This window comes from Gopherus flavomarginatus, chromosome 3 (genome assembly GCF_025201925.1).
Source record: "Gopherus flavomarginatus isolate rGopFla2 chromosome 3, rGopFla2.mat.asm, whole genome shotgun sequence".
Lineage (NCBI taxonomy): Eukaryota > Metazoa > Chordata > Testudines > Testudinidae > Gopherus > Gopherus flavomarginatus.
This window is the reverse complement of record NC_066619.1, coordinates 214,727,024-214,753,146: the sequence shown is the minus strand read 5'-3', so window position 1 is coordinate 214,753,146 and position 26,123 is coordinate 214,727,024. Positions and strand designations below refer to the sequence as shown.

The window sequence follows — 26,123 nt, the reverse complement described above, 5'->3', positions numbered from 1 at the left end:
GCCATCAGTTCCTAAATGATGGATGTTTAAGTAATGCACCATGAAGCTTTGGCCTGAAGTAGTTCTCTAAAATTCTTCAACTGAATCCTGGCAAGTCTTGATAAGACACTAAATAGGTATTGCTAGGTAAAAGCCTTCCTCATTAAACCCTAATGCTGTGGATTTTGAAGTGGAATTTCTATTTTTTTAAATGACCAATATGGCTTTTGGAATAATTAGACTTTGTTGTACATTTTTCCTTCCAAGGAAATAACACACAGTGTTTTAAAAGTATGTGTAAAGCTAAACACTGCATTGTCAAAAGAGCTTCTCTGTGCCATGGCTGCAGATAGAACTCTGGAAAATTCTTTTAATGAGCATATGGCTCAAGAGTGAAGGTTTTTCAAAGTAGCTGAAAGTCTTACTTCCTAATAGGCTGTTTTCTCTTCACAGATGCCCTAATATCTTCATTAGACTCAGTGTTTAGATTAAGTCTGAAAAGTTTAAAACTATAACCTGCCAGCAGGGTGGCAATGGAAAGATTTGTGTGCATAGAATCCAGTGGGGATGACAGCATAAAATGCCTCTTCTATTACACTGTCACAGTATTGCCAAAGCCAAATATTTTAAAATCATGAGCTAGGCCTTAAAAACTCATGTATTAAACTTGATGAGATTTTTGTAAAAATCAGAAATTTGGAAGTCTTTTCCTTGGCATTCTGGTTTCTGAACTTTTTGGGTATATTCAGGTTATATTTTCACATTATTCTCTGCAACCATGCTTTGGCCTGAAGTAGTTCTCTAAAATAAGCTAGAAGCTTACTTTTTAAAAATGAAAGCTGAGTTTCTCACGAATAACTTGACTCCAGGAGCTGCAGTGTTAAGAAAAAATACTCACCATCTACATACTCAGAATTTTTTTAAACACTAAGGTCATGAATATAATTCTTTTCTCAGGGAGTGGGGGGATGGTATGGGGTATGATAAGGTGAACTTAGTAATGGCTTGAATCAAACAGTTGCAATGAAACAGTGTTGTGAATTAAGAGTCTACTGCTGTCTCCTAATATATGTAGAAGTCACTCAAGTGCATGGAAATTAAATGTGTGCCTAGAGAAAACAGAACCCACTAACACTTTAAAACATCATTGCTGGATCCCTCTTTTTTTTTTTTTTAATGCTAAAAAGCACAGGGGAAAAACAGTTTAGCAACTGAATACTGGAGGAAGACAGGAGAGAACACAACAATGTTATTGTTTAAATTTGCTTTCTTTTCCTTCAAGAAATACCTAGAAGTAGTATTTTTCTATTCTGGAATTATCAGGATCATCAAACTTATCCATGTTTTGAACTACCACTTGCATGAAATTTTCTCTATTGAATGATACATTTGCTCTTGCAGAATATGAAGAAATCCATATCCTGCAATTTCTGAGATAAGTATGAAATCTCACAACCTCACTCTTCACTCTCCTTTCCAGATCATTAATAAATATATTAAATAACATGGGACTTACTTGTTACTGAACCTTGAGGCACCTCACTGTTAACCTTTGCCACAATGAAAATCGACATAAAATCCCATCTATTTTCTGCCTCCTAGCCAGTTTTTGACCTAAGAGAGTAAGTGTCCTCTCACCCCATGAAAACTTAACTTCTTTAGTAGCTTCTTGTGCTAGACTTCGTAAAGGCCTTTCAGAAGTCTAAATAAGTTATGCAAACTGATTTTCTTTTATCCTCATTCAGTAACTGATCCTGCATACCCATATGCTTTAACTATATGATTGTGAGTAGCCTTATTGATGTCAGTAGATAAAGTTAAGCATGTGGATATTTGCAGGATTGTACAAGCATAGTTGTCTAGTTTTTTATTTGCTCTCAATAATCATAACAAGAATTAGTGTTCTAATCATTTCCTTTTTAACTTCAAGTTTTTATTCAGATTGAAATCAGAGCCTAATGTTTTTAGCATCAAAACAAAACAACAACAACAAAATCAAAACTTTCAAAGATAGATTATGTTTACACAAAAACTTCAGAATTCCAGAAAGGTTAAAAAAATACCATTTTCTCTTTCTCTCAAAAATAAACAAACATATATGTGGCTCTGTGTAACAACATGAGAGAAACAAGCCATTTGTTCCTTACAGACGTTGTTCACTATATATAAAAACAATATAATTTTTGTATAAGCTATTCACATACACTAAGTGAACCTTAACTACCAACAGCTAACTTCGCACTTTTGCCTACTAATCCCCACTTTTGATACCCGATGCAGTAGTAATGCGTGTGGTTTCATTAATGAAGACAGTACCTAATTCTATATTTGATGTTGAAAGTTAAGCTGCATTAGTAGTAACTGTGAAAAAGTTATCTAAAACTGGCTAGATATTTCAAGGGAAATAATATATACCATATGAGAAAAACCTAGTTAATCAACTTTTTGGAATAAGAGGCAATGTACCGTAAATTGAGTTGTACAAGAAATGATAGTTATGTTCTAAGACAGAGTTTCTCAAACTGTTGTCTGCGGATCACCAGTGGTCCACAAGCTCCATTCAGATGGTCTGTGGATAGTTCCCTCTAAGGTGCATGCCTGGGCAGCCACACACAAGAGAATGAAGGGCCACTCACCTAATTAGTGGAGCCACACAGACATGGCTCCAGTAATTAGGTGCCTGGACCAGGAGAAGATGCACATGTAAGGTGAGGTGGTAGCCTTGGGGGGAATGGGAGGTAGGGGGAGAAGAGGGAGTTGGGGGCTGTGGCAGCCAGAGAAAGAGATTCTGGGCTCAAGGATTGAACTCACAACCCTGGGTTTAGCAGGCCAATGTTCAAACCACTGAGCTCTCCTTCCCCCTCATATTTTTCTGCTGCTGTGTGTGTATCTGGGGAAACAATTAAAAAAGAAAATGAAAATTGACAAAAGCTGTCAAAAGAATACTCATGGAACAGATGTTATGATAAGTGCAAAGCCCTTATCAACACATCTGTTATTTGAAGATTCCACTCACCAACAACATCAAAGATGACCATTGGGTTCTTTTTGTTATAAAAAGCAGTTTTTGTTTCTTCTATTTGAATCAAACATACTTTAACTTTTTTCTGAAATACTTTAAAAGCAGAAATCCATTGCCAAAATATTGTGAACAGCAGGCACCACCGGGTATCACCACAGTCTTCTAAGGTCTTTGTGTGGGAGCCAATGGTCAGCTTTGGGAAGACAAGCTGTGTTGTTAGTTCTCATTACACAAGTTTCTCTGTAGAAGCAGTGCTCGCTGGACAGTTTGGTCTGTGCTTTGGTTTTTGATTAGAGTCAATTCCTTAGGCAGACTTGCTTTGTGGGAATCATAGAACTGGAAGGGACCTCGAGAGGTCATCTAGTCCAGTCCCCTGCACTCATGGCAGGACTAAGTATTATATAGACCATCCCTGACAGGTGTTTGTCTAACCAGCTCTTAAAAATCTCCAATGATGGAAATTCCACAACTTCCCCTAGGCAATTTATTCCAGTGCTTAAACACCCTGACAGGAAGTTTTTCCTAATGTCCAGCCTAAACTGCCTTATTGTATTTTAAGCCCATTGCATCTCAGATAAAGAGAAATATGTTTCTCCCTCCTTCTTGTAGCAATCTTTTATGGACTTGAAAACTTATCATATACCCTCAGTCCTCTCTTCTCCAGACTAAACAAAGCCAATTTTTTCAATGTTTCCTCATAGAGCATGTTTTCCAGACCTTTAATCATTTTTGCTGCTCTTCTCTGGAGTTTCTCCAAGTTGTCCACATCTTTCCTGACATGTGGCGCCCAGAACAGGACAATACTCCAGCTGAGGCCTTATCAGCGTGGAATAGAGTGGAAGAATAACTCCTTGTGTCTTGCTTACAACACTCCTGCTAATACATCCCAAAATGCTGTTTGCTTTTTTAGCAACAGTTACACTGTTGACCTATATTTAGCTCATAATCCACTATGAGCCCCATTTTCCTTTCTGCAGTACTCCTTTCTAGGCAGTCGTTTTCCATTTTCTGTGTGTGCACAACTGATTGTTCCTTCCTAAGTGGTGCACTTTGTATTATTCCTTATTGTATTTTATCCTATGGGGTAGTGGTGTTAGGCTCAGACTCGTTCACCATCTTCATTTCAGGGCTGGTTTTGTGTGTGAATAAAACAAGTATACCTAGAACTCTGCATCACTGATTTTTCCTCAGCTGCAAAGTCAACCTTCCAGACATCCACCACTCTTTGACAGAGGCAATGCTGATGTTGGAATAGGACACTGGTGTCAGAAGGAGCAACAGAAGCAAAACATAGTCTGAAGTATTTCAGATAATGTAGAAGCAGAATTCCACTGGCAAAACATTGTAAACATTCAGCTGCCCAGTTTTTAAAACATGAAATGATGTATAACTTCCTAATCAAGTAAATTAAACACTATGGAAATTTGCAGGCACACTTTTAAGGCATAAGTGCATTCCTAATCATTAATATAATTTTTAGTACCTTTTCAAATAATTACAGTACCAGCAATAGGTGTGGTAAAAGAGTTTACACATTTTGTTATTTAAAAACAAATCACCAGTTGTGCAGCACTTAAGCATACAATCCTCAAATAGATTGGTAGGTTCTATAACACTATTGGGTAAAACTGCGCAGTTGTGCCACCAAGGAACATATGTAGAATATAACAGTTTACAATTGAAGGTTTCTATGTGGAATATAACAGCTTACAATGGAAGGTTTGAGGACGTTATTAGTTTTTCCAAGATGTACTGTACTTTATGTTCTTAGGAAGGAAACTGACTTCTTTTTAAATGACGTATATAAAAAGTCTTGTTGCTGATGACTTACCATCAAGTGCGTAATCTATGATGATCCATCTGATGGGAATGTTCATAAAATGTAGCTTCCCTTCATAATGGAAATCTCTCTCATGATATTCAAAATCTCTTTCAAACTAAAGTCAAAATTACATACTGAGTTGTTTAAGAGAAAAGGGCATTACTTAAGTAATAATTCATAATGCAAAGTATAGCATGATTGTCAGTGTCATTATATATTAAAAAGTTGCTGATGCCTTATGGAAAAATTTGGAAAAAGTCATCATATTTAGGAGAACAAGTTATACTTAGAATATACCCAGATTCTGCATGATGTGTCATATTTTGTGAATTTCTTCTTTGACCTTTATTACTTTTGGTAAGGAATTATGTATCCTAATTGGGGCCTCGGAGTGCTACTGTAACAAAAATAGTAAGCATAATTTATTTCAAAAGAAAGAATATAGGATTTTTGCATGAAAATAAAATCTGATTTTTATAAACAGTTGAACTCTTATGAACTGTTTCTGCTCCTGTTTTTTATTCCACACATGAAGTAAAATGCTTTTCATGTTGTCATTTCTATGGCAACTACTTGTAAAGTCAAAGAAGATTATGATTTCAAGTGGGGAATAAAGAGAAGAAAAACTCTTACCAGTACAGATCTCCTGTATCTGATTATACCCCTGGCAACTTTAATCTACCTAGCACAGGTAAATAGTAGTCATAGTGGCACTCGAACTAGCTGCCAGGGATCCTGGATCCACACTCAGGTTGCTAGTCCATGCTGAAGCTCCTGCTACTATATCTTCATTACTATTGTTGCATAAAGTTTCAGATTGCTAGCTATTTTCAAGAAAGCATGGGTATGCCCAATAGTGCTAAAAATCACTCCTTCACTTTGTAATAAAGACATACCCTTGAGCTGCAGGTATAATTTCCAACTTGGTTAGATGTTTATGCGCTAGCTCAATCATTAAAAACAGAACTGCAGTCATGGATGGGCTAACTTCCCCAAATTTAATGGTTTTTATCTTTATCTAATTTGTTTGTTATTCTTTCATTCCAACATCAATGCATCACCTGCACCTAAAATGTAATTACTAAACATTTAGCTTCCTGGCATTTCCAGCACAATGTCATATACTGATGAGCTAATCCCTCCTCTAAACAGTTAAAATGTATAATACAAGCATATCTTAGACAAACATTAAACAAAGTAAAGGCAGACCAATTGGTGCAGGAAGAAGTTGGATGATCAGGCAGGTTGGCTAGCACCAGTCAGCTTTGTCTGCATTTTTTGTTGAACATGACCTTCTTTTTTACTTTTTCCTTGAAACTGAGATCGCATCCCTATCTTGTCAGAATACAAAGTGCAGATGATCTGTATCTCAATCAAATTTGCATGCCATGAATACATGTATGGAAATGTTCCAAATCTGAGGACTGATGTCATTTTTATGTTTTTAATAATCATAATTCAATTTTATTGTATTATTCATTTGGAAGGAAACTAATTAACTTTAAATGTAGTGTCTCTTTGAAAAAAATGCGTTTTATAGGTTGGGAAGGATATGAGGATATGATCCAGAGCTCTAAGTCATTATGGAGTAGTGAAGAATTTAATGAAAGTGAAGAGACATGGCAGCAATGGTAAATTAAATTCTGTTTTTATTCTGACCACACACATTGGAGAGATCCTAAGGGGGCTACCCAAAAGTCTCTTGTACGACTTTAACCCTGTTATGCAAGGACAGGCATAGTATGTCCAGGATAAATCTTTACTCCTTCTTGGAGGACTTAGAGTGAAGAATGAGGACTCCATCAAATAGCATATGTTGTAAACTGTGGACTAATAATTAGTAGGGGTGGCTCAAGGCACCAGCGCATCAAGCGTGTGCCTGGGGCGGCAAGCTGCAGGGGGCGGCCTGCCGGTCGCCATGAGGGTGGCAGTCAGCCTGCCTTCAGTGGCATGCCTGTGGGAGGTCCGCCGGTTCCACAGTTTCAGCGGTAATTTGGCAGCAAGTATGCCAAAGGTGCGGGACCGGCAAACCTCCCACAGGCACACCGTCGAATCCACGTTACCAGTGGACCTCCCACAGGTGTGTCGACAAAAGCTGCCTGCCTGCCATGCTTGGGGCGGCAAAATACATAGAGCCGTCCCTGATAATTAGAGATTAAGTATGCTGGTACTAGAAAGTACCTGTTGCAGGCATGCATATATGATTACAATGACTATCATCATTTCAGTTATTCCAGTATTAGAGGCCTCACATGGGGATCAAGGCCCTGTTCTGCTAGGAATTACATGGGGGCAACAGCGCATTTTGAAAGATGATGGTGCGAGCACCAAAGAAATTCAGTTACTATGTATCATGCCGCATCACGAGTGGTTAAAAAATCTAATTCTTTAGCAAGAATCCTTGCCACAGATATTGCTGGCGTAAAGCGCAGGACAGATGAAGTTGGTGCATTACTAGTGCTTAAGGCTTGCTGCATTTTCTCTTTGCTTTCCTTTCTCTCAGCCACTTCTCAGCCTCTGGCTCGCTGGAGAGCCCTCCACTGTGGCTACATCTTCCCAGCTTGAAAAGTCAATGTTGGACATTTTTAGCTAGGAACTATATATGTATATAATTAAAATGATTGGCAAACTGTAGATAAACGTGTAACTGGAGCAAGGGGGGCAGGAGGATGAGGAAACTAGTGAAACAATCCCATTTAGCTAAATAATAGTGTCAAAACAATAACTGCATAAGGTCCTAATTCAGCAAAGCACTTAATCATATGCTTATATTCCATGCCTACAGTACTTTGCTGGATCAGGGCTTAAATTGATATTGGTAAAAATGACTTAATCTCTCTCTACATATTTTATTTGATGTTCAGGGAAATATGATATTTAATTTCAATTTATAGGAGAGATGAGATTATTTGTCAAGCGAATCTGAAAAAGATGCACTGCTTTAAAAAAAAAAAAGAAAAGACTACAGGATCTCATCATGAACCTATCATTATAGACCTGGAAACACATTTTTGCAAGTGCACATCTCCTACTGTGGTTATTTATCAAATTACATTTAGTTGCGTTAATGTTGCTTCCAAAGTCCTTGTCTTACACATTCAGGAACTCGGATTTATTGTTTCCATGTCCAGGCTAATACGTAATATTGTGGGTGAAATAACAATGACTAAACATTATTCTACATGTATCAATATCACATCTCCTTACAACTAGACACAGTTAACAACAAGTCAATGATGGAAGGATGTCCAACTGCCGAAGAAAATTCTAATTTTAACATTAAAGTTTCAAATGTTCCACTAAAATCATTGTAGAATCACTATCTGAGAAAAAAAAAAGTAGAGCTGGAATAACTCAGAACCACAAGGGTGTGCAGGCTTGTGTTTCAGTGGCTATGTTCTTGATTAGAAATGCCCATATTCTCTCAAGGGATTCAAAAGAGTTCATGAAGGGTCAGCTACAGCATTTTGGAGAAGAAATAATTTTTGTCCCATATGCCTTTTAAACCCGTGATTATACCATATCCATGAAGCATGGATAAAGAGAACAGTGAGAGAGGCTGAACAAGAAAGAATTTTGCTAACTTTTTGATTGAAATGTCAACACAAAGTGTTTAGCAAACTTATAAACATGGTTGGCTTGTTTATTTATGAAATGTGAACAACAAATAAAAAATATGCTTAATTTTAGTCCAAGCAAGAAGGAACTGATGTTGCTTCTACCTTGTCTCAATTTATCCTTAACCTTAATCTTGGCAATCACATTATATGCACAATGAACTAGTAATAATATATGAATTATTTTATAGAAAGGCTCCACACTCCCTGCCTACCAACTCTCCTGCTACAGATGCACTTACTGTGTATTTTGAAATGCCTGTTTGTGTTGTAGCCTATTTTCTTTTCTTTTAAAAGCTTAGATGAATGAAGATCATTCTGCTAGCAAAGTATAATTTATCAATATTTTTCTGGACTAGAAGTCACAGATGATTAACATTAACTTTCCATTTCAAGGGACCTGGACTGAAATATAGATAAGGCCACAAATGGAAATAAACCTGGAGGACAGCTGTTGCTTATTCCTAGTGGATTTGTAGCCCATATTACAATTTAGCATAATCATGCCCAGGAGATAACTACGGATGGAATAGTGAAGGGTTTATGCCCAAGGGGCACTGACAGAGCAGAGAAGAGAAATATATGCTACATTATGTTATAGATGTAAAGTCTTTAAATATGGAGTGATGTGTGTTTTCACTGCAGTCAAGCCCCCACCCAGCCAATCACAATGTAAAAGGGGAAACTCAAAGGTATTAGCAAGTGGCTCAGAAGAAAAAAAAAATTAGCATCAGGAGGCAATAGGGATTGAGAAAGAGTGGGCAAGTGGCAGTTACGTGAGAAACAGCATTTGCTTGTTGCATCCTTGGCTCTAGAGTCAGTCTGGCTCCCTTTTCATTACCATTAAGATTTAATGGGTGTGATGTTGTATGATTGAGTATGACCATTTATATCATTGATATTACCACTGTTATACAATTGCAACAACTCTTGTACAAAATGTGTCACATAAGGTATCAATGGAAAAGTTATGATTTGCTACGTATGATTATCCTGTTTATATGCATGTATCATTTTTTATCTGAAGTTATAAATGTTGGCCATACACAGGGATCATACATATGTGCTGTATTTCTGGGTGACACTTCTAGGTAAAATGTACATTGAGGCCAGACAGCTATGTGCTGATGGCCCATCAAAGACGCTTAGCTCTCACAATGAGCTATAGAAGAAACCCATTTTACCCGATAGCACTTCCTGTGGGAGTCTGAGCAAAAATATGGGTAATAGCTATCCCCTGTGAGTGATCAAGCCATGTAAGGACATCTGATATGCTCATGTGACCCTGGACTCCATCTTGAGCCAGTAACTTTATACAAACTGGGATCTGAGCTTTGTTTTGAGACAGTAATTTTCCAGGCACATGGCAGAGGACATAAAGTACCCCTGAGATATCTTCATTTTGCCTTTTTCCAGCTTTGATTCTCTGGACTGTGGATTTACAACTAAAAAGAGCATTTTGAACTATGGACTGAGGAACTTCCAATCTCTTGGAAGTTACCAGACTTACTTTACAAGACAGCAATCTATTCCATCACTGCTAAAAACCTGATATGAAGACTTAGCAATTATTTGTAGGCATTTGATCTATTAACCATTATTAACACTCCTCTTCTTTTCCTTGATTATTAAACCTTTAGTTTTTAGTTACTAAAGGATTAAGGACTGGGTAAAATCTGGGCTATATATTGACCTGGCTAAGTGGCTGATCTCTTGGGATTAGAAGACCCTATAGTTGATTACTTTGGTTTTCAGTAACTGCACATCATATAGTCCGGTATCTGGGTGGTGAGACAAGGGCTAGAATTCCTAAGGAGACTGCATTTTTGACTTCTTGTTTTCCAGAGTTATTTGCACAAGCTGAATTTGAATTTACTTCTACCCAGCTTTGCTTTTTTCTAAATATTCTCATTCAGTTTAGAACTGAAGTTATATAAGTGACTCCTTTCTTTGCTTTATAATAAAGTGCCAAATATACAACTGTTTCGGGAAGTACTACAGCCATAACAAGCTTATTTGAATTTCTATGGACTTTGTTGTGTGTGTGTGTGTGTGTGTGTGTGTGTGTGAACAGAAAGAATCAAAGTGTCACATCATTCCTACAAAATGACCTCTTTACAACAAAGAAGAAAATAAAATGAAAAGGAGCTAATAAAATTTCCAATAGGCATGAATGACCATGCCAATCTTACACACAGATCAACTGGAATGCTTCAGTATAATTTCACTTAAGATTTATTCTGGGGCCAAACCAAGGATGGATTTTAATTAAGATCCCTGATATGAGATGGTTATGAAATAATTTCCTCTGGAGAGTTCTCCAGACAAGAGATGTCTCACTGAGATTTGAAGGCTGTTTATCAAGCACATTTTTCTGTAAATCTATTGCATGCCAATAACTATAGTTACAAATAATGATGTATGATGAAGGAACAAGAATTACATTATCCTTAGCACTGCTGTAAAGAGCTCCTTTGTCCTCAAAGTGATCTGCAAATGTTATTTGTAAAATGGGGAAAATGAGGCAGAGAGTAAGTAACATTTCAAAACCACTGAGGGAATACACTCTGAGAATAGGAGCTAGAAATGAGGAGTTTTTAACTCCCACTTCTGTGCTCATACTATACAAACTATCTTTCTCTCATTCTATATTGTGGATGGCTGTGGTTGCTAAAATTAGGGATGCCAGGTTCCATTGTAACCCCTTATGGCATGCGTATGTATGTATGGTTGCAGAAAAATGGAATTAAGCTTAATTGATTTTTACTTTAAAAGTAATAGGCCAGATTATTAGAGTTTAGTCATGCCATTAGGTGTTGGAAATGCTCCTGCAATTACATACCCAATGTGCAAGCATAGTTATTATGATGGTGTATGCAGACTTACTCACAGTAAGTGAATTAACTAAAGGCAATAAGAAGAGGTTCATAAACACATTAGGAACAAGAGAAAGATGAAGGAAAGTGTGGGCCATTTACTTAATGGGAAAAGAAAGCTAATAATGGATGGTATCAAGAGAACTGAGGTGTTTAATGCCTATTTTGTGTCATTCTTCACTAGAAGTCAAATTGTGACCAGATACTTAACAAGTAATACTAACAGCAAAGGTAAAGGAACATGAGCCAAAATAGGGAAAAAATGGGTTATAGAATATGTAGATAGGTTAGACGGATTCAAATAAGCCAGGCCAGAAGAAATGCACCACAAGGTTATGTCTATACAGCAACTAGACACCCATAGCTAGCCCATGCCATCTGACTCATGCCAAGATCATGAGGCTGTTTCATTGCTGTGTACATGTCTGGGCTTGGGTTAGAGCCCTGAATCTAGGACTTTGTGAGGTGGGAGGGTCTCAGAGCCTGGCAGTCTACACAGCAATGAAACAACCCTGCAGCTCAACCGCAGTTCAGCTGGCGTTGGCCAGCCATGGGTTTTTCTTTGCTGTATCAACATACTCTAGGGTGCTGCTGAAGAAACAAGCTGAAACAATCTTAGAACTGTTAGTGGTTATCTTTGATAACTCATGGAGAAAACCCCAGAGAACTGGAGAAGGGCAAATATATAGCTATCTTTACAGAGGGGAATAAAGATAACCCAGGGAATTCTATATCAGTCAGCCTTACTTAGATATCTGGAAAGATACTGGAACAAATGGTTAAACAATTAATTTGTAAGCATCTAGAAGATCATAAGTAATACCCAGCATTGCTTTGTCAAGAAGAAATCATGTCAAGCCAACCTAATTTCCTCCTTTGACCGGATTACTGGCCTAGCGAATAGGGGAAGCTGTAGACATGATGCATCTTGATTTTAGTAAGGCTTTTGACACAGTCCCACATGACATTCGCATAGGGAAATATAGTCTAGATAAAGCTACAAAAGTGGCTGCAAAACTGTACTCAAAGGGTAATTATCAATGGTTCGCTATCAAACTGAGAAGACAGATTCAGTGGGGTTCCACAGGGATCTGTCCTGAGTCCACTGCTAGTCAATATTTGCCAATAAAGACTTGGATAATGGAATGTAGAGTGTGCTTATAAAATTTATAGGTGACACTAAATTGGGAGAGGTTGCCAGCACTTGAGGACAGGATTAGGATTAAAAAATAACCTTGACAAATTAGAAATAAAATTGATTGATTACACAGAAACAAGGTGTGTTTTAGATCCCTGACTGGGGATTCCTAGAATTCTAACATTTATAATTTGTAAAAATTAACTTTTGTAAATATTTGATATTTTCTTAAAGTTCACCATCTCTATGAATATGCTGGTCAGTTAACTTTTTTTGCTAGAAAATTCAGAGAGCAAACACAAAAAGGTGCATGAACATAATCCTCACAAAATTGGAACGAATATTATTTTTTATAGTATTAACCCAGCTCTACAAATGAGCTGGACAAGTACTAAACTGAGCTATGGAAAGGCTGTAAAGCTAAAGTCAGAAGCTTTAAAGAGTTTAGGCACAATCCTCTCTTCACTACCTGAAACTCATCATACTCTTTATCATCATCAAAGTATGGTACCTGAATATAAATCCTTAATCCATTTTGCCATTTAAACAGATGAAAGCAGACAAGTGTAGCCACAATAGTTTCTATTAAATATTTTAGCATAAATTTGCCATAAATTATGTAGTCCTTTTTGTCTCTTTCAAAAATATGAGAACATGGTATGAGATGTCTCTTCTGCTTAAAATATTAAGAGAAAGACTAGATAACACAAAGTTCAATTCCTAATTTTTTCAGAAGCATAACATATGGCACACGCACATAGCTTCACACTTAGCTCCAGTGCAAGGTATCTTTAGGTTTCCTCACACATGCTCTCCTTCTACTCCTCCTGCAGCAGATGATCTTCTCTGGATAGTAGGACTGAGTAACCTTTCCACTGGGTCTCACCGCTATAGTTCTCTTCAGTTTTAATTTTGTTCCTAGGTACTTACACACAATTACCTCTGTGACAAGTAATAGGTGCCAGTAACATGGAGTACTCCAAGAAGCAGGAAGTTCAGGCAGAAAAGCTATCACCCAGCTGCGGCACCAGAGAGGAAGAATGGGTCATCTCACTCCCTTACTCTCAAGAGAATCGACAAACCAAGAACACAAAAGGTGGCTGCCTGACTCCCCTTGACTACGTGATTATGAAAAAACAGATTGTCAAAAACAGAAGCAACAGTTAACACGAGGTGACAGTGGGAGTTAGAGTGAGTATGCAGGAGGAAGAGAGCCACAGTAGCCCTTGAGGAATTAATATAAGCAAGAAGGGCCAATTAGCCAGAAGCTGCACCTGGAGGGAAGCCAGGCATCTCTGAGGCTTAATAGGGGATGAAGATCACCTGGGTAGAAATAGGCAGGGCTTCTATAAAGCCCAGGCACTGGCAACAGAGCTCTAAGGTTGCAGTGAGAAAGTCTGCAGTCATATTCTCTGATACAAGGATGGAGAGTAGGAGCCTGCAATAGGAGTGTAGGAAGCAGTCCAAGGAAGGATCAGTAAAGGCTGAAAGAACAGACCGTAACTGTTGGTTCGGGGACCCCTGGATTGAAACCTGGTGTAGAGGGTGGGCCAGGATTCCCTACAAGCCACTTTGGGAGTGGCACAGTTGACATGGCGACTGTGTGGAGAGACAGTGGTGGGAACCCAGAATGGGAGAATGATTGTGACTTGGCTGGAGGACTAAGCCATGAAGAAGAGGCACTGCAGCTTCTGACCAGTGAGTGGGGGAGGGGAGGGCACAGAGCAAGTGACTGAGGCGACAGACTGAATGAATGCCAGATAAGGCATGGACACTTGCAAGCTAATTCCCCATATGAGCCAAGAGGAGGGGCCATCAGAGCTGTGTAGAGAGTGGTGCTCTGTCACAGGCCTGCTTATCTCAAATGTTGTACAGATTCAGAGAAGCTTCAGATGAGGATACTTTTCTATACTTATCTGAATTGAACCTCCCAAGTTTCTGGACTTTGTCTATTACTAATATAATTGTTTACAATTTGCAATCATTTTATGGCCAAAATTTAAAGGGTCCATTAATTTTGTGTTTGACATCGGTTTTTAAAGTCCATTTTGAGATATGGACGGATGATTTTCAGAAGTGCTGAGCAAAAGAATTCTAACTGAAGTCAACAGAGCCACTGAAAATCAGGCCCTAGATTTCTAAAGTTGGGCACCTGAATCTGAGATACCCAAAATTACTGGACACTTACAAACAATTAGGTCAATGCTTCTACTTCATAAATCACTATCAGAGCACTTAAAGCATTATCTGTGATTTACTCCTTTTAGTGGTCAGTGTCCATGGCTTCTTTCAAGCCTTATGTTTCATTTTCCATTGAAACACTGCATTTGAGAGTAAGCAATCTCAAATGGCTTTTACAATTGAAAACAAAAGTTCTAAAACTTAAATAGTGCTCAGTAGAATTAACCCAAGATGATAACCAGGATATCACACATACAGAATGGGAAGAGACTGTCTAGGAAGGAGTATGGCAGAAAGAGATCTAGGGGTCATAGTAGACCACAAGCTTAATATGAGTCAACAGTGTGATACTGTTGCAAAAAAAAGCAAACGTGATTCTGGGATGCATTAACAGGTGTGTTGTAAACAAGACACGAGAAGTCATTCTTCCGCTTTACTCTGAGCTGGTCAGGCCTCAGCTGGAGTATTGTGTCCAGTTCTGGGCACCGCATTTCAAGAAAGATGTGGAGAAATTGGAGAGGGTCCAGAGAAGAGCAACAAGAATGATTAAAGGTCTTGAGAACATGACCTATGAAGGAAGGCTGAAGGAATTGAGTTTGTTTAGTTTGGAAAAGAGAAGACTGAGAGGGGACATGATAGCAGTTTTCAGGTATCTAAAAGGGTGTCATCAGGAGGAGGGAGAAAACTTGTTCACCTTAGCCTCCAATGATAGAACAAGAAGCAATGGGCTTAAACTGAAGCAAGGGAGATTTAGGTGGACATTAGGAAAAAGTTCCTAACTGTCAGGGTAGTTAAACACTGGAATAGATTGCCTAGGGAAGTTGTGGAATCTCCATCTCTGGAGATATTTAAGAGTAGGTTAGATAAATGTCTATTAGGGATGGTCTAGATAATATTTGGTCCTGCCATGAGGGCAAGGGACTGGACTCGATGACCTCTCGAGGTCCCTTCCAGTCCTGGAGTCTATGAGTCTATGGGTCTATATCAGTTCCCACATATAACCTTGGTTCCACAGGGCACAGCATCTTAAAGCAACAATAATGTAATTATATTTTTATATTGCAGTAGTTATGGTAATGACCTCTATAATTAAAGTTGACATGCAAATTCCATCATAATTTTTCCCTTTTCTATCTCTTGTGTTTGGGGGGGGAAGTCTTTTTGGGAATTTTTTTCCCCCAGCAATGTTAGCCCAGAAATTATATATTTTTTTAAGTGTCAACCAAATTCAATTAGCAACTTGAGTTGTGAATGTGTAAAAAATTTCCAAATTGGAAATGTGTACTGTCATAAACAGATAGCAAAGGGTTAATGTCTCTTTCACCTGAAGCACCTGACCAGAAGACCAATCAGGAAACCGGATTTTTTCAACTCTGGGTGGAGGGAAGTTTGTGTCTGAGTCTTTGTCTGTCTGCCTGCTTTCTCTGAGCTTTGGAGAAGCAGTTTCTACTTTCTAGTCTTCTGTTTCTAAGTGTAAGGACAAAGAGATCAGATAGTAAGTTATATGGTTTCTTTTCTTTGGTATTTGCATGAATATAAGTGCTGGAGTGCTTTGATTTGTATTCTTTTTGAATAAGGCTGTTTATTCAATATTCTTTTAAGCAATTGACCCTGTATTGTATCATCTTAATACAGAGAGACCATTTGTATGTATTTTTCTTTCTTTTTATATAAAGCTTTCTTTTAAGACCTGTTGGAGTTTTTCTTTACTTCAGGGAAATTAAGTCTGTACTCACCAGGGAATTGGTGGGAGGAAGAAATCGGGGAGATCTGTGTGTTGGATTTGCTAGCCTGATTTTGCATTCCCTCTGGGGGAATAGGAAAGTACTATTTGTTTCCAGGATTGGGAACAGAGAGGGGGAGTCACTCTGTATAGTTTCACAGAGCTTGTGTCTGTGTATCTCTCCAGGAGCACCTGGAGTGGGGAAGGGAAAAAGGATTATTTCCCTTTGTTGTGAGACTCAAGGGATTTGGGTCTTGGGGTCCCAGGGAAGGTTTTTCAGGGGGACCAGAGTGCCCCAAAACACTCTAATTTTTTGGGTGGTGGCAGCAGGTACCAGGTCCAAGATGGTAATTAAGCTTGGAGGTTTTCATGCTAACCCCCATATTTTGGACGCTAAGGTCCAAATCTGGGACTAAGGTTATGACATGTACATATCACTCAGTGTAACAGCTGACATCTTGTTGAAATATAACTTGTTTCTAGGTAAAAATCAGATGAAAGGTACAAGCCAAATTCATAGGATTTGTCAAACCACTTATTATTATGTGTAAGTGCATCCATTCAGGCATCTTTTGGGAAGGCAACTTTAACAGGGAGAAATGGCATTAGTACTAAAGTGATATTTACAGAGGTGCCATACTGTGCATTTTACAGTTTTCAAAAATCTCATAAATTATGTAGACTGTTGCACAAACAGATATGTTAGTCAAGTAACTGACCTGTTCCTCTTGCTCTTCTCTTTGGATTTGTGGCTTCTGGCAATGGGACCGATGCAATGGGTTTCAATATGAAGATGCTCAGAGTTTAAAATGAGTTGTCTAAGAGGCAAGGACGTCTATTGGGAGTGAATCAGAAGAGCAGGGTTCTCTAATCCTACTTCTGAGACTGACTTGTGTGACCTTGGCTAAGTCATTTACTTTTTCTGTGCCTCTGTCTTTCCAGCCATGAAAAGGGAAAAAAGCACCCTCTTATCTACATCATAGGAGGATTGTGAGGGTTAGCTATATGCTATTTAAACTGATACTTGAAAACATATATCACTATCTTAATAGTATTAATAATTGCCTCCTGCAGCACCAGAGTTTACTCAGTCCATCGTTTACACAGATAACTAAAGCCGTATATAAAGACTTTTCAGACAAGTTCCTAAAAACTTAAGCTCTGACTACACTGATCTGAAGTTAAAGAGCCTGTGCTGCATATTGTAAAAACCTGTGTTTGCCCCAATGTTATTGTTCAAAATTTCCCCTCTGCTCATTAAACTGCAGTTTCTTAGATGCCAGTTAGCAGATGCCCTCTACCTCAGAGGCAGTTGTAGTCCAGTAGTTCTATATATGTAATCATCATGAACCACTTCATGAGAAGTGCTGTGTAAGTGTAATATTCTATTACCAAATACTCTGCTTAATTGGAACATGCTGAATTGGGACAGTCACTTTATTAAGATATCCCTCAGGAAACTGATTTAGCTAATGATACTGAATGGCAATAACCATTGCTTAAACAGGACACTATTAGCACAATTTCAACATAATGGGGATGAATTTAGATAATGTTAAGTGGTGTTTAATCAACTGATAAATTGGTATGAATGTGTAATCTCTTGTCTTTTAATACACAAGTTGTCAATTAAATTTTAAAGGATATATATTCCTGTAGAGAAGGTGTTAATCAAAGACAACTGGATTCATTAGGCTTTAAACCAAGTATCCAGAAAAGAAAGGGAAAAAAATAGCTAAGGAAGCTTCCAGATGACTTTCTCTGTTGCCAAAAAAACAGACAAGACATCCAGTAAAGACTACTGCATGTATGGCAACATGAAAAAAGAGAGAGAGAGAGAGAGAGAGTTACCAGTTGCTGACATCTCTCCTCTCCTCAAATGTTTTATGCCTATTTAAAAAAAACCAAAACAAAACACTTGACATATGAATTGGAGATTTTAGACCACACGGGAAACTTTTAAGGGGAATGATCAATCTACTTTCTAAGGAAAACCTTAACTGTATGTCTCATGGTTTAGCATTTTTATATATATTTACCACACGTAATAATTCTCTGCTAGCAAAAATGGGAGCTTTGTCTCTCTTTGTTCCTCCACACAGCTCAAAAAAAATCAGCCCCCTAGAATAGATATTGGAAACTGAATATAATTAAAATGGTGAGGCACTAAAATATGAAATGACAGTAATGCTCATAAAAGAAATGCCACATTTACACATATTAAACATTAATATAAAAATTCTATGGCATTGTTGTCATAGAACCTGTCAAGCGCATGAATAATCCTGCATTCTCATGTATCCATTTATCATCTTCAGCCTTCTGAGTCGCCATGACTTTGGAATAAATGGTGCTTTCTATATGGGCCAAAGCATTTATCACTTGTGTAGTGTCATTCCACGTAGTTTTACAGCTGCAAACAGAACTATAGGTATTGATTTTGTAAAGTTCACAATAGATGTAATCATAAGCATGGAAATTAAAAGACTGATAAAATCTAAGCAGTGTAAAGTAATGAATAAAAATATAGTACAACTGTAGCCTATAGAAACTGGATGAAATAATGGGTAGATGACCTTGAATTGTATTGTCATATAAACTTCTGTAGGCTGAGGAAGTTTATATGGTGCTCTCCAATGAGGACCTCTCAAAGAGAGCCAAATCGGAGTGATGAATTACAATCCAGGTTTTTGTCATGTCAACAAATGAGGGTAATAAATACACATGGCAGGAGGAGGGAGATGGAGAATATGGGGAAAGGGGTGAGACAGGATAAAAGTTCCGAATAAGAAAGTCATGCACTTAGTTCAGGCATGTGTACATCTCGATGGTTCTGTTTTTTTCCTGAGGGATGGGTGTTTTCTTGTTTAATTCAATTCTTGTAAGGAACACACTTACCTTAAGGAGGAATATGAATGAGAGGGTGGTAGCTTGGTGAAGAGACTGTAGACGTGCATTGTTTAAAAGAAGACATGGGCAAGAATAGGATAAGAAAATGAATGTGAGATGGAGGTTGGTATCACTGGAAGAGTGGGGGAGGGTGCGGAGACTCGGATGAAGATGTAGACCAGAGCTAAGCAATGTAGGTTCTTGAAAGTGTGGACAAACCTAGACTACACATGTAAGATAAGAGTAGAAAGCTATGAGTCCTTCCAGCTGAGAAATGTTCCTTCAACCAACCTACTACTTTTTCTGATTTCTCTGATGCCTGGTACAGGGCCAACAGAAGCCTGTTGAAAATCCTGGATTCTATTTCCACTGACTTCAATAGGATTAAGATAGGGCCCTTTAGTGACAAATGCTCTGTCATAGGGCAGACATATCACCTCAAGATGGTTAAAATGGATTGGCTACAAAATTCTGCCAGCATTTTTTTGGGTGGGAGGGAAGGGAGAGTGGGGGTGGAGGGAGAAGATTCTGTCTTCTGTTGAGGAAGGCACATGACTTTTTGTTTGACTGCATCAGTTGACACTTGTAAGATGATAAATCAGCTATCATGAAATTCTAGTACCTTTTCTTTCTGCTTCTCTGATGTATAGTCTAGTGTGGAAAAACTACTTAGCTAAAAAAAGTGTTTTTCACCTCCACGCCCATAGTTTTGGGAAGTGACAAATGGAACATTTTAAATGAGTGAAACAGATAGAAATATGAAAACTGTCTTGTTTGATTTCATAAAGATGTAAAAGTAGAAATAATGGCCCCCTCTGTAGTGCTACAGCCAGAGGTAATAGTAAGCTGGTACAGTGTACTGGTAAGAAAGTGGCTGCTGGTACGGGCCAGTACACAGTCGACGTTAAAGTGCTGCCACAGCAGTGCTTTAAAGGACCCTACCAGCAGGGCAAAAGGGGCAGCTGTCCTGGGTCCCCGCCGCTGGCCTCTCTGCTGTTGCCAGCCCCAGGGTCCCGGCCACGGGGCTCCACTCCTGGCTCCAGCCTGGGGCTCTGCAGCTGCTCCCAACTGTGGTCTGAGCCTGGGGTGGTGAGGGACGCAGATAGGAGCAAGGGGAGGCCTGCAGCTCAGCACTGCCACCCTAAAAATTGTTCCAGCAACACTGGCCCTGCCCCTTCTACCCAAGGTCCCGCCCCTTCTGGGGGCCTGGAGCACCCTGACCTCGCCCAGGGGTCCAGGAGCCCTGCACACTGGTAAGAGATTTAAGTTACTTTCACCCCTAACTACCGCAGATGTGGGCACATTACTTCCAAGAGGAAGAACTAAGCAATAATTCTAACAATGCTCCAGGTTTTAGGTTACAACATGGTGCTAAAGACAAGAACAATATACAGTATCTTTTCTATTTTAAAATATTCCTCTTGCAAACTATTTTTCATAGTGTGTGTGTGTGTGTGTGTGTGTGTGTGTGTGTGTGTGTGTGTGAGAGAGAGAGAGAGAGAGAGAGAGAGAAAATAAATAAAGGCTCTGGATCTAAAAGGTGCAGAGTTCAATGGGAGATGTACTTATGACCTCTTGGGACCAGGCCTGTGACCCATAAGAAATATATATTTGAAATGCAGCTATACAAAAGCAAAAGCACCTAGAATGGAGGTATTTATGGAACTGGGGCACAAATTCAGAAGACATCTAAAAAACAAACAGTCAGGAATTAGAACACTGATCTGATTTAGCACAGTAAAATGTGTCTTTCTGGAATGCTGGAGTTAAATCTCAGAAACATCTCAAAAAAGTCTGAGTTGTATGATATGCCCATTTCTGCAGATCTGATAAGTATGTGCATTGGGATCTGTATTTTGGGTCCTTACCCAAATCAAACCATAATACCAAGGTTTACCTATTGCTAAGTGGGTTTACAAGGTAAATAAGACGACGCTACAGGTTCACAAGGAAGAAGTTGTATTTACTGCTACCATGCCAAGTTAGAAGGATATCAGGCAATTTCATAGGGAGTCAGGCCCAATGCACCATTTAACAGATGACAAGATATCAAAACCTTTGTGTAAGCTAGTATTTGGTCTACTGTGGGTGCCAGGCTTAAAAAAAAAGTCAATTGCATACATCTATTCAGAAATAAAGTATTCTGATAGTTTGAAGCTACCTCTAAGAAGGCACACTTCATAGAACTCAAATTATTTTAAAAAAAATTGATTAATGAACACTTTGGAATAGTCAGAAAACAGAACCCAGACATGCATCTGCCCAATGACTAGTTCAGATCATCAACCCATCCAGTTAATAAAGGCAATTAACAAAATTCAGACTAAGTGCTAGAGCTACTGCACCAGCACACTACCATTTCCAACTTTATTGGAAAAAAGAAAATATCCACATCCAAGCTAGAATCTCTCAGCTAGTATAGGACTGACACAAACACGAGAATGGCATCAGTCAGCTGTTGGTCTTGTGACTTCCTATTTGACATGTGACATCACAGCAATGGAAAAAAAAATATTTTAGAGGGCAGAGCATTTGGAAGCTGACATACCAGACTTCAGTTGTCACCAATGGCATGGCACCTGAAACAGCTTTTAGTCAAATTTCATTTCCAGAGCACATGTCAAGGTTCCTTCCCCACTCTGAACTTTAGGGTACAAATGTGAGCACCTGCATGGACACTTCTAAGCTTAATTACTAGCTTAGATCTGGTACACTACCACCATCCAGAATTTTAGTGTCTGGAGCACTTTCTGTCCCCTCAAAACTTTCCCCACCCTGTGTTGCCTTGAGGAACTTTACCAATTCCCTGGTGAGTCCAGATCCAATCCCCTTGGATCTTAAAACAAGGAAAAATCAATCAGGTTCTTAAAAAGAAAGCTTTTAATTAAAGAAAGAAAAGTAAAAAATCATCTCTGTAAAATCAGGATGGAAAATACTTTACAGGGTAATCAGATTCATATAGCCCAGAGGAACCCTCTCTAGCCTTAGGTTCAAAGTTACAGCAAACAGAGGTAAAATCCTCTCAGCAAAAAAGGAACATTTACAAGTTGAGAAAACAAAAATAAGTCTAACATGCCTTGCCTGGTTATTACTTACAATTTTGAAACATGAGAGACTGATTCAGAAAGATTTGGAGAGCCTAGATTGACATCTGGTCTCTCTTAGTCCCAAGAGCGAACACCACCCAAAAACCAAGAGCACAAACAAAAGACTTCCCTCCACCAAGATTTGAAAGTATCTTGTCCCCTTATTGGTCCTCTGGTCAGGTGTCAGCCAGGTTTACTGAGCTTCTTAACTCTTTACAAGTAAAAGAGGCATTAACCCTTAACCATCTGTTTATGACAGCACATCTGGCATAAAGTAGTAGATGTGAAAGGCTGACAAGAATGTCTAAAAATGTCATTTAGTTCTTTCAAAAACAGTAGCAAAACTAAATCAAACACCATTTTCTTAGTAATTACATGGGGAAGCATGTAATCAGCGTAGCCTCCTGAAATGGAGAGAATGGTAGGCTTGCAATGGGCAGTGTTCCACTGTTGCTTTTGTTAATGTACTAATGAGCCATTTTCATACTAAAGCCAACCTGGCATCAACAGTTACAATAAATTTACTGCAAGAACACTGCTGTTTGTAATTAGCTCTCCATTACACAATCAGGCTGATGTAGAGAAACTGTCTTATGATTTGCTCAGTAAATGAAGCAATATAATTACACCTCACTTGAAATCAACAAATTAGACTGCTGTTTGCAATTGACTATATTAGGTATTATTAGCACTCCAGCAATTGCAGGCCTGTTTCAGCCTTTAGCACTTAAATAAAGCAAGCCTAATTAAAGTACAGAATATTTTTGAATTTGCAAGATCAGCTGCATAACAGTCACTATTTTTGCAATTAAAGAAGGAGCCAAGATTTATGTGTCGCATATTCTTCACAAGTTAAAGTCTTGGTCATGCCAATATCTAATGATACATATAGGAATCACACAGATTAACATTAATTTATATATTATATATAAGAAAAGGGAAAATGTTTACTTTGTAGCAATTTATTGTCTAGCCAGACACAGAGGACTTCAGTAAACTCAGATTAAGAGGAAAAGACATCTGTGAACTCTCTGTTCAATTTCATTTTTCCTGACAGTAAGACGCTTTACTAATCTTTAACCATTGTGACATTTCCCAGGTATTTTCCTTTCGTTTTGGATTTCTGGCTTTGTGCCAGAATTTCTGCCTTAAAGTAAGGTCAATGAGGAGACAAATGAGCTATTTGAAAGTAGGGTGACCAGATGTCTCGATATTTGGGTGGTTGTCCTGCTTCCCAATCTCTGGTAGGGACGCAGTTTGTCCCGATATTTCGCTCCGCTGGCAGCACTCGGCTTTTTTTTTTTCTCTCCTCCGGCGGACCCCCCGCCCAATGTGTGTCGATATTTTCTTCATCTCATCTGGTCACCCTATTTGAAAGTTACAAAGGTGTTTTGTACAAAACAAAAATAGTGAACAGCGATGGTCCAAGAAAGGATTAATCCACATACATGAGCACAATTACTGTGAAATGGGAGAAATGCTGTTATATGATATTAGTAACTTGAATGCCACAGAAAATATTTTACTGAAGGGGTGATTTATTTTATTTTATTTTTTTCTAAATTGTGCATGTAAAATTATGAGAGACTTAAATTGAACATGGGGGGGCGGGGAGAGAAAGATAAAATACAATGATGGGAACCTGGTTACAAAGATCTTCATATAAAAATTCATGGCTGAAAAGGCAAAAAATATAAGCATCCATATAATGCTGCTGGAAAGTTCACTCACTCTCATGTTGCTTCATATACTCTTCATACTTTTTAATTCAACACAGAAGAGAAAATTGAATTTTAACAAATTAATCTGGAAGGAAAAGCCTTGAAGCATAAAACAAAAGGCTAAGTTTCTTCTGAAATAAAAAGATTAGATAAAACATAAGAATATGAAATTATACAATGAATGATGTGAGGAAACACTAGGTGTTCACAGATTAAATTATTCTCCTATATTTGGCAGATCATTATCAGAGTCTACCCAGCAGATATAATCAGGTGTCAGGACCCCAACAAGGGCAGTAAGGGCCAAGTATCAAAGCAGAGGCAAACTTGAGGCTAGGAGTAGCTGAGTAGTTTGCAGTCAGGTCAGTTCCAGGCCAGGGTCGATACTGAGGGTCAGACTCCAAGTCAGGTTTCTGAGTCCGAATCAGGAGGCAAAGTCCAAAAACAAGCAGAGCTCAAGCTAAGAGATCAAAAGCATAGAACAGTTGTGGCAGCCGCAGAAGATACACCCTGTTGCCTGGATATTTCCTGGAAGCAGTGCTTAATTTGTAATGAAAGAGGTGCTGGGGCTCAAGCAATTTTTTTACTTTCAGAACTGACACAGCAAGCCCAGAGGTGCCGGGGCTCAGCCCTGGCAAGCCCTGGCACAAATTAAACACTGCCTGGAAGGCCCCTTGGGTTTATATAGTGCACAGAGCCAATCAGGAGCCCTGGAGGCTGCTGCCTGTAAAACCCTTGAGGCGGGTCATGGGAAGTGCAGCATGCACTGGTTATAGCTGCACTTCATGGTAGCCTGGAGATGTTAACTGTCTGGTAGCTCTACAGGCCCTGATTCTAGAACCATGGGGCTTTACATCAGGTATAATTTGGCATATTGCATTACATTAATGCAAGAGATATAAATCTTAAGGATGTTAAGAATTATGCTGGTTAACAATAAAATGGTAACCACACACTAACAAATCTGACATTTGCTCTTGTTAGACAGCAATAATTTTTTTAATGAAAAAGTATAAAACCATAATCTGCTGGTCCATTAAGTTTAGGCAAGAACTATATTTCTCTTCCAGGATCTGGCCAGTAGATTCTGTACATCAAGGATGAGATGTTTACAGGTTTATCCTAGCTCATTGTCAGGACCTGACACAATATACCCAACAAAATGAATGTAGGAGATTAAGATAAACAGCCCAATAATTTGCAAGATTATGTTTTTAATCAAGCCCAGCATGTGTAATAAAAGAACTCTTCCACCATACAATTTCAACACAGCTCTTCCAACAGACATACAAGAAGAAGTTATCCATTTAAAGTTGTTTCTTCAGGGTAACAATATAGATGTTATAAGTTAGTTTTAGTTTCCTTAATAAAATAGGAGACAGAAAAATTATGAAGGTACTTCCACATCACAGTGCAGTAGCTGGATATATTTCTGACAGTAAACTGTACATAATGTCCTGAGTGCATTGTATATTTAAAGATGATGGCTTGCATGTATGTTTTCATAAAATCTTAAAGAAATCTAGTACTTTGCTGCGGATTGTGAATATAATTAATTGCAAAATATCAAAGTTGAAGATAGACACATTTTTTCTCAGGTCCTATAAAGACCTAAGCTGACCTTCCATGAAAAGTTGGGACAGAATTGTAATAATCTTAATGCTAAAAGACTGACCAGTCTTTAACACAGTTATTGTCCTTATTGCTGGTGAGATCTCTGAGAAAATATTGTGTTATTTGCTAATGAAAATCGTCAATATCTCTCTTGAGGCGGATAGGTTACAGCTTGTTTAAAGGATGTATATATTCGGATTCAGCTCAGTGATTGCAAATGATGCTGACAATCTATCCAGTTATTTACCAATACTGAATCTTCCATTTTTGGTTAAGATTAGAGAAAAGATGGCAAAACAATTCACAATGTGGCTAGAAGTTTCCAATCACGTTGATCCTTGCAATCTAGATTCCATCACAGAGAGACTCCTTTTGTCACATTGGTTAATGATTTTTTGGCAATGGATAAAAAGCCGATGTCCATGCTGATATTAGATCTATCAGCTACCTTCATG

The 26,123-nt window shown here is 38.5% G+C and overlaps 1 protein-coding gene and 1 long non-coding RNA gene across 5 annotated transcripts in view; one reads left to right on the top strand and one right to left on the bottom strand.

Moving 5' to 3' along the window:
• Window positions 1-26,123, bottom strand: part of GALNTL6 (polypeptide N-acetylgalactosaminyltransferase like 6) — a 980,583-nt gene that overhangs the window by 406,533 nt on the left and 547,927 nt on the right. The window lies entirely within an intron of this gene.
• The window catches only part of LOC127047290 (uncharacterized), a 500,875-nt gene continuing 490,152 nt past the window's right edge, over window positions 15,401-26,123 (top strand). The window contains exon 1 of the long non-coding RNA XR_007773377.1: window positions 15,401-15,493. This is a non-coding gene — a long non-coding RNA (uncharacterized LOC127047290). The remainder of the gene's footprint in view (window positions 15,494-26,123) is intronic.